The sequence below is a fragment of the Montipora capricornis genome, chromosome 2 (genome assembly GCF_036669925.1).
Source record: "Montipora capricornis isolate CH-2021 chromosome 2, ASM3666992v2, whole genome shotgun sequence".
NCBI classification, from domain to species: domain Eukaryota; kingdom Metazoa; phylum Cnidaria; class Anthozoa; order Scleractinia; family Acroporidae; genus Montipora; species Montipora capricornis.
Window position 1 is genome coordinate 46,083,450 of NC_090884.1, and position 12,500 is coordinate 46,095,949.

General features: G+C 40.7%; 1 protein-coding gene and 1 pseudogene across 1 annotated transcript in view; both read right to left on the reverse strand.

Annotated features, from left to right (window-relative positions):
* LOC138024113 (dual specificity mitogen-activated protein kinase kinase 7-like) overlaps nt 1-12,500 on the reverse strand; it is a 336,186-nt gene that overhangs the window by 177,976 nt on the left and 145,710 nt on the right. The window lies entirely within an intron of this gene.
* LOC138038044 (uncharacterized) lies at nt 742-9,373 on the reverse strand (annotated as a pseudogene).

Here is a 12,500-nt window from a genome sequence, read left to right on the forward strand (position 1 = left end):
TAATTGCAGTCTCTAACTATCTAGGTTTTTCTTAAAAAAATGAAGTTTGAAAAAAAATTGATAGACTGTGACTATCAGCCAATCAAATGGCAAGGTACTGGAAGTTTAATGGCAGTGAAGTGCACGCTTGTTTCTATAATGGTTGACTTTACCGACTTTAATAATAGCGACATAATAAGTAACAGGACTCCATGCCTGTCCAATATAAAAACATCATTGGACTCTAACTGCCCGTGACAACTGCACGGGGCCGTAGGCCAAGTCAAAGGTGCCAGGATATAAGCAAGGTGTCCTATTACATTTACAAATAGGAAATACGGATTATGGTAAGCACACATATATATTGTCCAATCAGGCGAGCCTCTCCCCGGCCCGTTTTCAATGTTGTCCCCAGAAACGTTTCTTCAAGGCAACGAGAGCAACATTTTGCACCGTCGCGAAGGGTTTTTGTGCCTGAACGTGGGACACGCATCCTGGTTTACTATTTAGACACCTTTCAAATTCACGAAGAATATACTTTTTAAGATCTCTTCGGGAAGGCCTCAATAAACGTCTTCTTCATTAAGTCAAAAATATCGAATTCTCATCTCAGTGCTACATACTTTGACACGCGCATGTTATTCAGTTCTTTTCAATAAGACTTAAAGGAACATAAACAACCAGTAATGAGTACTCTTCGTTGTCGAAACATTCACACATTCTCGCCTTTTTTCGAGGCTCGAGACATCAGTCGGAAGTGCACTGGTTTCTTCGGAGTATGTACGTTCTTTAACCGTGTAGGGTGGAGAGAGTGCGTCCGCAGCGCACTTGTCTTCGTTTCCTTCCATTTGTTGCGTCACTTCCGCCAGGATTGCTACTGTGGCACACGTTGCCTACATACGTCACTTCCACGTGTTTTCCCCTCTCTTTGCGGATAACAAATCGCACTTTGACGTTGCATTCTGGGCGCTTGCATTCCGCGCCTCCTCTAAAAAACACCGCTGAATGGATTTTGCGAGAGTTTTCTGATCTCACGTGATTGTTCTTGAAGCGCAAACTGCACCATGGGTTGCTTTCTTTTACTTTGCTGCGAAAGATTCGAGTCCAATCCCCGCTGAGCATCGGCCACCACTTGGGAAGGTATTGATTGGGATTCTATCCCACTCTTCTTTCGTCAGTTTAAACCTTGCTGTTGTTCCATCGAGGTTCACTCGGAAGTACTTTTCTTGTCGCCCGTCTTCGTCATCATCAGAGGAATCTGTGTCACCCTGCAACAGAGAAAATTATGCACCGTAAATCTTGAAGACTCCAAGCTCAAATATATGGCTCTATTTACTCGCCTTTCCTCAACTCCAAGATGGCTTGATTCCGTGCTCTGTGGTTGAGCAGTAAGAAAAGTGATCGCATGATTATCTCCCTTTTAAAGCCAGCATTCCGTTTTTTCAGGTCTCATTATAATAGAACGCTTTACTTGCTTCATTAACACTGCGATAATACACATGTCCATTTCAAATATATTGCTTTCATATATATCTTCCGAAACTTAAAAGTGAGAAGACAGAGGCATTTTGTCGTTGTGGCAACCTATGTTTAAAAATAATAATAAAAAACATCCACGAATAAAGAGTAACCTACCACTTCATACATATGAATTCCATTTTGCTGGACATGTGGTATATTGGTACGTTCCAACATATTACGTCGCTCAGACACTGTGTCGACCTGTTATTGAAAACGAAAATACCCCTTTTAACGCATGGCATGGTGGTAAAATAGTTGCCTTACGCGAGTTAAAGGGTGCATACCTTTGGGATGATCCGAAAAAGGATCACTGATCCAAGATCACTTGGATCACGGTGCATCAAAGGAACGGATTAATCCACTGTGGGAAAGGATTCTTAGGTTCCTTTGATGCACCATGATCCGAGTGATCTTGGATCAGTGATCCTTTTTTGGATAATCCCAAAGGAACGCACCCAAAAAAATAACCCATCTATAGCGTTAGCGAGGCCGCTTCTGTTAAAACATGACCATAAAATAAACAAGATGCAAGCTCAATTTTCATATCCAACACTAAGTTTCCTTTTAAGTCTAAGCATTTCCTATCTATGACCAACAATAAGGTTTAGGTCAGGGTAAATACAGCTGTTTATCCTCAATTGAGAAGCATTTGGTGACTCTTTGTGACGTTATTTGTCCGTATTTCGCGACACGACTTATGTCGAAGTTGGGGAAAAGAGCAAGGGGACACTTCGTGACGCTTATTGAAATCTGCCTGCATCTAATAGCCCATTTCCGAGTTGCTGCGTGCCTCAGTTTCAAAGCGAGTCCTGGAGCACGACCATTCAAATGGAAATGAGTTGAGCTTTCTAATGCAAATCAAACTTATTTACCCTTCAATAGCTGAGCACCAAGACTCACTTCGAAACCGAGACAAAGCAACTCGGAAATGGCCTATTGATTGCATTTATGTGAAACAGTAAAGTTGCAAAAAATTTAATCACGAAGTTCTTAGTTACAAATAAGAGATTGCTGCCGTCCGATTGTTTACATTTTGTTTCATTGACATACGAGTTCGCTCACAGAAGGCATCAGCCTTGCATTACATGAATGCATTACAAATTGACCTCAAAAGGTAAAAGAACTTTATACACTTACTCAGTATTTTCTTTTGCAAAAGTTAAATGTCTTAAGATATATTTTACCTTTGCTTCTCTAGATTTTACTTTTAATAGTCCTCATGAGATTCGAGAAAGTTACAAAGCTGGCATTCTTTTGTCCCATGGCCGAGTTAGTGAGAGGTATAGGTCTGTTCCCTTCAATGACGTCAAGAACTAATTTACATTTCCAAAGTTCTTTCAAAACTCTAATGCAAAGTACTCTATGACGTCATCTAAAAAATAAAAGCCATGCTTCTCACTGCCTCGGCCTGCCAGCACTCTAATACATACCTTACGAGGCACATTTAAAAAAAATCTACGTAGGTAAATGTATATTTGATATTTAACTTTTGCTAGAGAAAATATTTTGAGGTTACTGGTGCACTTTAAATCTCCAATTTTAAGCCTTTTAGTGTTGACAACGAGCCAGTTATTAGCCATCAAAACTGATAAATTCTTGGGTGGCAAAAGCCCATACATTCTTGGTAAAATTTCGCATTTTCAAAGCATTATTCCCAAAGATTATCTGATATTCAAATTCTCAGAGATAGCTCATTATGCATCGTCCTTTCAATATTCAGTATTTTATTGTTGGCCGACTGATTAGAAAACGATAGCATTGTGCTAATGAGGCAAAGAAGGTAAATAATGCACCTATCAATGTAAACCCCGTGGGGGGGGGGGGGGGGAGTGCGGGCAACGGGTGGGGATTTGACGGCGAAATCCATCTCCTCCGTGGGAGGTTTGATCGAGTACCTCTGCTCGGGGGTCGGGACATTTAATTTTTTTTGGCTGAGAGACTGGGACCAAGATGAAGCGTGGTTACCTAGCATCGTCTTTATTGACTTTGGAATGGCGTGGGTTTCGGAGAAAGTGAGTTTTTTATCGATGTTTATCTGCTACTTCATAGGCCATCTAGTCTATTAAAAAATGTTTTTAGAACATTCCTACTTTGAAGTGAATGTACATGACACATCATGTTGTCTCATAAGGGAGATAGGTTGATAAATCAAGTTTGCGAGATTCATACCAAGTTTAAGTCATTAAAGTTATTAAAGGTATGTGCATAGCTTGTCTTTTAATTGGTATTTTGCCCCTGAGTGGGGATTTCTTACTACATTTTGATGAACGTATGCTGCCCCACCCTTGGGAAATTGACCAGAATTTTTGCTCCGTGGTCAAATCCCACCCCCTTGCCCGCACTCCCCACCCCCACCCCTCCTGGGGTTTACATTGATAGGTGCATAAAGATTTCGGTAGCCAATGGTTCAAATTTGAGTCAAATATAAGTGCTTAAATGTTTAAATGAACTACCATTACCTTTGATGACGCGTCTGAAAATACTTCATTCCCGTCGGCGGGAACCATTATAACTGATGGCCGCTGATCTGTCACCTCGGGCGCAAGGACATACGATGATGTTGGAATGTGACAGGGGCAGTTGCAACAGGGTTTTCGCCGGATTCCCATCTCATACGGAGTCAACGACCTGTGGGTACCATTATATACATAGAACCCTTGGTAAGACGGAAAGTTTCTCTTGGAGACCATAGGGACAGATGCCACTGCCCCGTAAATGCTCGATTGGTTATTGGGAAATCCCTCGGGTACCCTGGTAGATTGAGGGATCTTACTTGATTTTATTTGGTTCGCGTAAGCCTCTTGAAAAAATCATTACGGGTTTCAAGCTTGCTTTCCGTGATTGTCCTGGCAGAAAACACTCCTTCCTGGCCACATCTCTGGTACGCCTCTGGAACCATCGTGTATATCTGTCCTGCTGTCTTTTCCAAAGACAAAGCCCTATTTTCTGCAGACGATGTACTAATACTCGAGTGATTAACGGAAATCTTATCTCGTTGTTCAGTGACAGATTCGTGGTCGTGACGATTCATGCTACCGTTCGTCACTGTGATGCAATTTTCTGCGGTTGTGTCTTCAATCTCTTTTCTGTGTAAGGCCGTTTTGTTGTCCAAAGGAAACTCCTCTGACATCCTGTCTGTCTGACCGTCCGAGTGATTGCTACGGGTGTCATCTCCATCGCATTCGCCTTCGTCAGAAAGAGTCTCCACTTTGGGGCACACACTTGTGATTTCGTTTAATGAGAACATGTTTGATCCTCAAGGTTGACGGCTTTTCAAAATTTATCTCAGTATCACCTTCTCATAACCAGACGACTAGATGAGCTAAAAAAGAAATTTGACAAAAGAGGTCAATGAGAATAAAACAATTAGGAAAAGAATATGTACTTATTTACTGAGAGGGAGGGCCGCACGGGAAAATCTATGGCCGGGGCTCATGGCGTAGGGACCGAGTGCAGCGTGGGCCGTGCGCCACTACCGAGGGCCAAAATATTTTCCTGTCCGGCGCGACCAAAACTCAGTCAATACACATTTTATCATATGGGCTCTTTACACTATTCATGAGCATTCAGAATGTGAAGTTTGGACAAAATAAGTAACAAAGATTTGCATACAAAATTAACTAATATGTTGTTTGCATTTGTTTTTCTGGCTGTAAATAACTTGGATGGTTAAAGGCGACGAAATTGCACGGAGCAGTACGTGTTGCTAGCAGGGTTTTTTCCGGCCCCGTACGGCCCTCATACGAGGATTTTCCCAACAGTTTTACAATGAATGCGCGCACGGGGCCGTACGGGCCATATGATAAAGGGTGGTTATCACAAATCTGCTCTTGCGGATCATGTTTTATTTCATAGGTACTGAGATTTATCCACGAAAATCGTAGTGAATAAAATTCGTACTGATTCTAAATGTAACCAATCAAGAACACGAACGACAAAATTTCACTGTGAAGAAATATCGTTCGTCCAATCAGCAACGCGAACGACGAAATTTCACTAGTGATGAATGAACGTATCCCCGAATCCGAAAGCCGTTGCACAACTACCGCGCGCTTTGAAAAATGGCCGAGGAAAGGTGTGCTTCTGTTTGCTCAGTTGAGGAATTTATTTTAGAACAAGAAAATAGAGATGCCGCTCAAAACACTGAACGGGATGTATGATTGCTTAAACGACTTTTGAAAACGAAGGTCGAAGTTATTCCAGCGGTTGAGCTGAATGAATACTGAATACATCAACCCATTTATCATCTCCGTCCGCACTACAGACGGCAATGAATACGAGCCGACTTTCCTTCGAAGTTCGAAAAAAGGAGAATAAATCCCTTCGAAAAAGGGATTTATTCCGCAAGCATAACAAAAGACCTGATATTTGAGAAAACCAGAGAAGTTCTTTAGTTCAAACAAAAACAACTAAAGAAGCAAGAAAAGGGAAATAAACTCAAAACGCCGGTAGCTTTGACAAGCTACGAACTAAAAACACTCTTCACTTTGGAAAAATACAGCAAGTGTTGTAAATTTATTAAATTTGTCAATTGGGCGATTTTTTGGTTTTTCCTCAAAAACCAATTCCAACCTATGATTTGATAGAGCGGTTTTCGAAAGTAATTAGCGAATTGCTTTGGTTTTGCATTAATTCACTCACTGTGATTGGTTCGAAGTTCTCGCGCCATTTTTTCAACCAATCAGAAGTGAAAACCACGCGCTTTGTGTCGGCTACGTGTAATTACTTCGAGGTTTGATTGGTTTACTGGATTTTCTCGGTCCTTTTTGATTGGCCAAAGTAATTACTTCGGTTTTGGTTTTACGACACTCGATTGAAACTCGCAATATGATTTCTGAACAGTGTCCCCAATTAGTGTCTCCGAGCTAAATACACTATTTTGTAGATTGGTTCGTTCCTGATTTCCTGTTTGGAACCAGTTTATCGAAAATATTTAAAGAGATGGTTGAAAGAAAGCTGTTGATTGCTAAGATAAAAGAATAAACGTGCCACCCAGCCGGATTCCGAACTCACTCTCAATGTTTTTAACGACGACACATATTCAAAAAGTCGAGTTTTTTCGGCTTGGCTGGAATGCGTGTGGCGAGTTAGGAACGAGACACCGGACTGAGAAAGTAGACAATGTTGCAGACATGTTGGAATATCATCGGAAGCCAGCCTGGAAGTGGTTTACTGCACTACATTTTTGTCATTAATTTTCACAAGCCCCAAATTGTTAAGCCAACTCCATGAATACATTTTGAATAAGCCCATGGCAGCTCATCAACCTTCTACGCAGGGCAGTGATATGAGGCTTATTTCCAAAGCTTCACCCTACCATGTTTAGCCTTATAGCGAATATTTTTAATGCCATCATTAAAGGGGCTAGGTCACGCAATTTTAGGCAATTTCAGCACTGATAGAATGGTCATAGAATGAACTAAAACATCAAAATAACTGTTCAAAACTATAGAAGAACTCTAACAAAACACAGGGAAGCCAAGAAGGGACATGGATGGGCAAAACTGGAGAGGATTGAAACGGATTGAATTTGGGTAAATTTGAAAAACGTCGGCCCACCTTTTTTCAAAGTTATATCAGTCTATATCAAAATGTCATTTACGAAGCTGGAAAATCATTCTCAGTTGTTATGTGGCCGTGATTTTGCAAATGAAAGACTCTTGCTCTGCCAATTTGATGTTTAGAGCTCATAATTAACAAAATTATACAAAATTACCTAAAATAGCGTGACCTAGCCCCTTTAAGGTGGACTGAAAAAATATTTTAGTGTTAAGGCGACTGCCCTCTGCTTCTAGCCACCCGTCTTGACTGGCATTCTTAATGCATTGCATTTTTGAGCTTACGATTTCTTCAAGGCAAACCTTTGAAAACAAGTCCGACTTACATTCTATGTGAGAATCTGTTGTGTAGGCAAATGTTTCGTTAGCTTCAGTTTTCTTCGAGATTTTCACCAACGTAGTTGTAGAGTATAAGACACTAGGTCTAACATGCACGACAGCATTATGTAATTAGCTAGGAGTCGCTTTTGATATTGATTAAAGGAAGGAAAACCGGAGTACCCTGAGAAAATAATTGGAATCTGGTTGGGATCGACTGAAACTCAGTCCGCATAGGATTTTTGACCGCCAAGGCCGTTTGCTTGTAATAAATTGATGCTCTGAAATCATTTGGAAGCTGCCAGCGACACTAATTACATAGTATTCGGCTTCGTAGTCATAGTAACGTGGTGTATGAGTTAGAGCTAGTCAGGACAATAAATCTGAGTAGACGAAGATAATTACTGAAAAAGTCTCTCGGTACATCTTTAATAATAAGCTCTCAAGACAGACAAAACACCGGCACAAAAACGGACCAGCACGAAGCAAAATTCCCTTCTACACTAAACCCTGTGAGCAACTGACAGGAACCACGAGAAAGTTGTGTAATAAAAATGCAATTGGATATTGACATCGGAATGTGTCAATCAGAAGTACTGTTTCGAAACGTGACGACAGTCTCCGATCTTTCATAAAATTTTTGATTTCCTTTGGCTAATATTTCTTTTGGTTTACCACATAACATTTTTAATTATGTAAATATTTCAAATCATCGATGGACGGAACTTTTGTCTCGCGAAGATGATGTGATAATTGCAAGTGATGAAGCCTCAACAGTAACGCTAAATGGTTGTGTTCTTCATCTTTTCCCACCTTGTAAAATATCCTGCATCAAAACAATTCGAAAATAGGCCTGGTTTTACAATATTCGGAAGGCTGAGCATTTTCCGAAGAGTTAGCGCTTTTGTATCTGTATTACTATGTTCAGGTGTATTGTCAACATAATCGAAACATAATCATTGAATCGTCAAAGCAGATGAAAGAAGATATGTACAGTTTAAAAAACCGGCAATGAATAACCCAAATCAGTCTTCTTCAAACTAACTGAAGCGGCTATTAACCCGGCGACCATACGCAAACAGATTTCCGCCGAGAATAAGGATGCAAATTTAGAGGGAAACTTAACTAGTCATATAAGAACGAACAAATCGTAAGTTATCATGGGCCGGTCACAGTGAAAGTACTCGGTCAGTCTGAGGAAGATGAAATAACCCCTTTATTTGACCGAAACTCAAACTCGTTCTTGCCTCAAAGCGATTTTAGAGCAAGTCAAGGTTGGTGTAACTAATCCGTAATATTTATTCATTCTTGACATTATGTAATATCAATGATCAGCCGACCGACTGCTCAATCGTATAGTTTAACACAAATTCACAAATTCCTCAAAGCTTCTTTGACTCATCATTGATAAACTAAATACAGTAGCTAAGAAATAAACAAGGCTTCCTTGTATTTCAAACTATTCGAGTTGTGGAGCTAGTTTTGACTTTGCTTGGCGATTCCGAACTCACTGGAATTTGATTCCGTGACCCCTACCACTGCTGGAGTGAACTTAGCACAACCAGTGTCAAGACTTCAATTTTTTTTGGATAACCTTCTTGTCCTAATATCATCTGATTCTGAGGTGTTGGGTAAAACTGAAAAAACTTGCTTTTGTCTCCGGATTTCTTCTATATTAATTTCAGAATACGAAGTATTCCAACGAAATATCCTAGCCTTTTAGCTCTGTGAAACATCACCCCTCAGCCGATTGTGATTTGGCTTATCAATATGCAGTTAAGCAGTTCATAATCATCAACTTATTCTCGCCTTTCGTGAATTTCGCGTCAACATTAACGCACCATTAACTTGGAGCGCGAATACTGTTGCTGAAACAAATGCGAAAGCCAGAAAAGAAGAAAAGAAATCATACCTTACGTCTCCAGCTTCAATGTCGTGCATGATTTCATTGCGTGGACAAAGATGAATAATATTGTGGCACGATGTCACACGTAGTATTGACAATTGACAGGCGTTTGAATAAAAATCAGGAATGCAACCTGTTTTACCGGTTTTCTCATAAATGCCATCTTAATGATAATAACAATAATAATAATCATCATCATTATCATAATAACAACAATACTAAACAATAACTACGGAAAGACCTTAGTATATCTTTATCTTTTTCTCCAAAATAGATTTTGGAGAAAAATATTGGAGGGACCTCTTAAATGAGAAAAATCTTTAGATTGTCACCGGGAAAATGCAAAATCATCGATCGTCTGGGAAATTCCCAACAAGCAAACAAAAATAAAACTTGAGTCGTTCATTTTAATACTCGGTAAACTGGGAACATTTTCCAATAGCTCGGTGATAGTTGCTTGTCTTACCATTCATCAGCGTGCCAACAGGTTACATAGGTTCAGACGGAGCAGAAACATCACTCCCGATGCATAATTTTATGGTTAGAGTTGCAAAGTTATACGAAGAGAGAACCCATGAACCCAAATCAAAGCTGCAGTCTCGGTCAGAAATGTTGTAACACCGTATGGCAATTTACCCCCTCCCCGGCCCCTTCAATGTTGATGTTTATGGGTTGGAGTGCAAAAACCAACCGGTAAATGCAACATTGATGGGAGGGAGAAGGAGAAGGGGTACGTTATTAATAGCTTTGATTCTCTTCACTTGCTGTTCGAGCGAAGTGTTACAACTATTTATGACCGAGGTTGTGGACAAGGCAGAATTCGAATGACGCAGGCAAAAGAACAACCACTTCAGTCATTTCCGGTCTTGTGAAGGATTTGTTTAAATGCGTTTATTACGTTGTAGCGTGACGAAGCAAGTGAGAACAATCTGCTAGCCAGCGAGCGAGCTGTGCGAGCCATGGTTTCGGGTCATGCGAAGCAACATGACGAGCCATGCTAGTCGACATGTGAGTCACACAATTATTTCAAAGCGAACCGTTTTAAAATGGATGCTTAGACTTAGATACTGTTTATCAGCCCTATTTGAATTGGGTGCTTCGATTTAAATGCGAGACTCGCATGACTTGCTGGCTCGCAAATTTCAAGGTAAGCCAACTCAAAACAACAGAACGACGAGTTGTTCATTCGACTGAGGGACTCGGTTAACACCGACGGAGGAAACAATATTCTCACTTTAGCGATACTAGGAAAACGCCAGCCCAGCCTGCATGAAATGAAATTGAAACGAATGAAATGAAAGTTTAAATAAGAACGTTACAGATATCTGGCACGAATCACACAACAGCAATGGACAATGTAATTTTCTCGATACTTACGACAGTCACCATGATATCGTGCGTATGTCCGACAGACAAAGCGTAGGAATGTCAAAAAATCTGATTCCTTGGTTCAGATTTGATCTTGATCGGGAAAGCATCGATGATTGGCAGGAGATCCATACAGCATTAATTACTGATCATAAATGCGGTTACGACAAGCATGAAGGGAGCATAAGTTACTGAATCAGGGCATAAGTTGCTAAGTCTCGTCAACGCATTGGGCAAAAACTGAACCTCGACGTTTCATTTCAAAAACTCCTTGAAAACGATCAAGCCTACGTTCCTCTTTCTTTCTGGAGGAAATGGACTGAAAAGTTCAATGTTCTATTTCTTACGGAATGTTATTTGTTTGTATTCGAGGTCTATAACAACGACTCAATTAAAATCGGTGTCAATCATTTCTCAATATGACGACTAGCCGTAGCTCAACTTCCTTTTTTGTATTTTTAGAATCTGAGGTAAGACCTGCGTTGGAAACAGTTTTCGAATCTAAGACTATTTGGAGTGGGGTTACTAACATGAATGTTTGAGATAGTCTGTGATGAAGATTTGATATTCGACAAGAAGACTGAATTCTGGCGCCATGACTTAGTGTCTCATACCAAGCTCTAGCAATTACAAGTTCCTGTTTGCTTAGCACCACTGATATCAGACTTGCATCAGAGCTATAAAGGCAGAGAAAGCGCCTGAACGTTCAGTCTATATACTCACAGTTTATGAGTGTAGCAGTAGAGCGAAAAAGCAGTCTTCTTGCCAACACAGACCGTACAAATCTCGGTTGCCTCGCACGACCTCACTGACACGGCAATGCGGACACACTGACTGCGGAAGTCGTTTCTCGCGCAATGATCCCACGGGAACTGAATAATATTAATGCTATAGTGATAATCATTAATTTGTTTCCGTGAAACTAAACCGGACATAATCCCGACAGATGTAATGTCCTAAAGAAGTTGAAGAGCAGAAAACCACGAGGAGGAAAACGAGGGGGGAGGGGACGGGAACCGATGGTCACAGCGTTTGAAATGATCGACACTGCCTTGGAAACATGAGGCTTTGCAAAGCGATTTCTTGAGAACCTTGTTTCAAAGTTGGGGAAACTTTCGCTCTCGCATATACTTTGTTGGCAACGTAATGATACCTTGCAAATATGACCGCAACGGCCTGTTCAGAATTTCTTTTTTATATTTCACTATGTAGAGTTGGGAACTGACCCGTTGTCAGCGATAATATAGCCTTTTTATCCTTTTACCTTTTTACCCGTAAATAAGAAGAGTTCCACGTCTGAAGAAGGCCGAAACGTCCATATTAAATCCAGAGCAGTTAGAAGTTTGTTTCATGTTCACCGCTTTACACTTATCTACAAATTCACATTGAAGCACTGTATCCTTCTTGGATCCTTCTACTGGGAGCTCATATATATTGCCGCTAGCAATTGCACATGCTCACTAGCTCGCTAGTTTGAGCACTCTGGCATGGCATGTGTGGGACAGTTGGTGTGGGTTTATAAGCTTAACCTCCGCCCTGGATTTCTTTGCTGCACTGATGAGGCCCAGAAGGCCGAAACAGTACTTTCATTACTGCACTGATGAGGCCCAGAAGGCCGAAACAGTACTTTATGCAGTTATATATACATGTATACGCAAAGTAGGTTTGTATTTTCTGTACCAAGAGTGCTCTATACCATACGGTAGGGCAATCATAAATGAATGAATAATTAGGATACGATCGTACTTTCGCCTCTGGTTTTCATACAGATCTGTTTCGTACAGGACGTTTAGTTTGTCCTGCACTCATCAGTGTGTAACCAAGAGTGATTTTATTCGTTGGAGTTAACC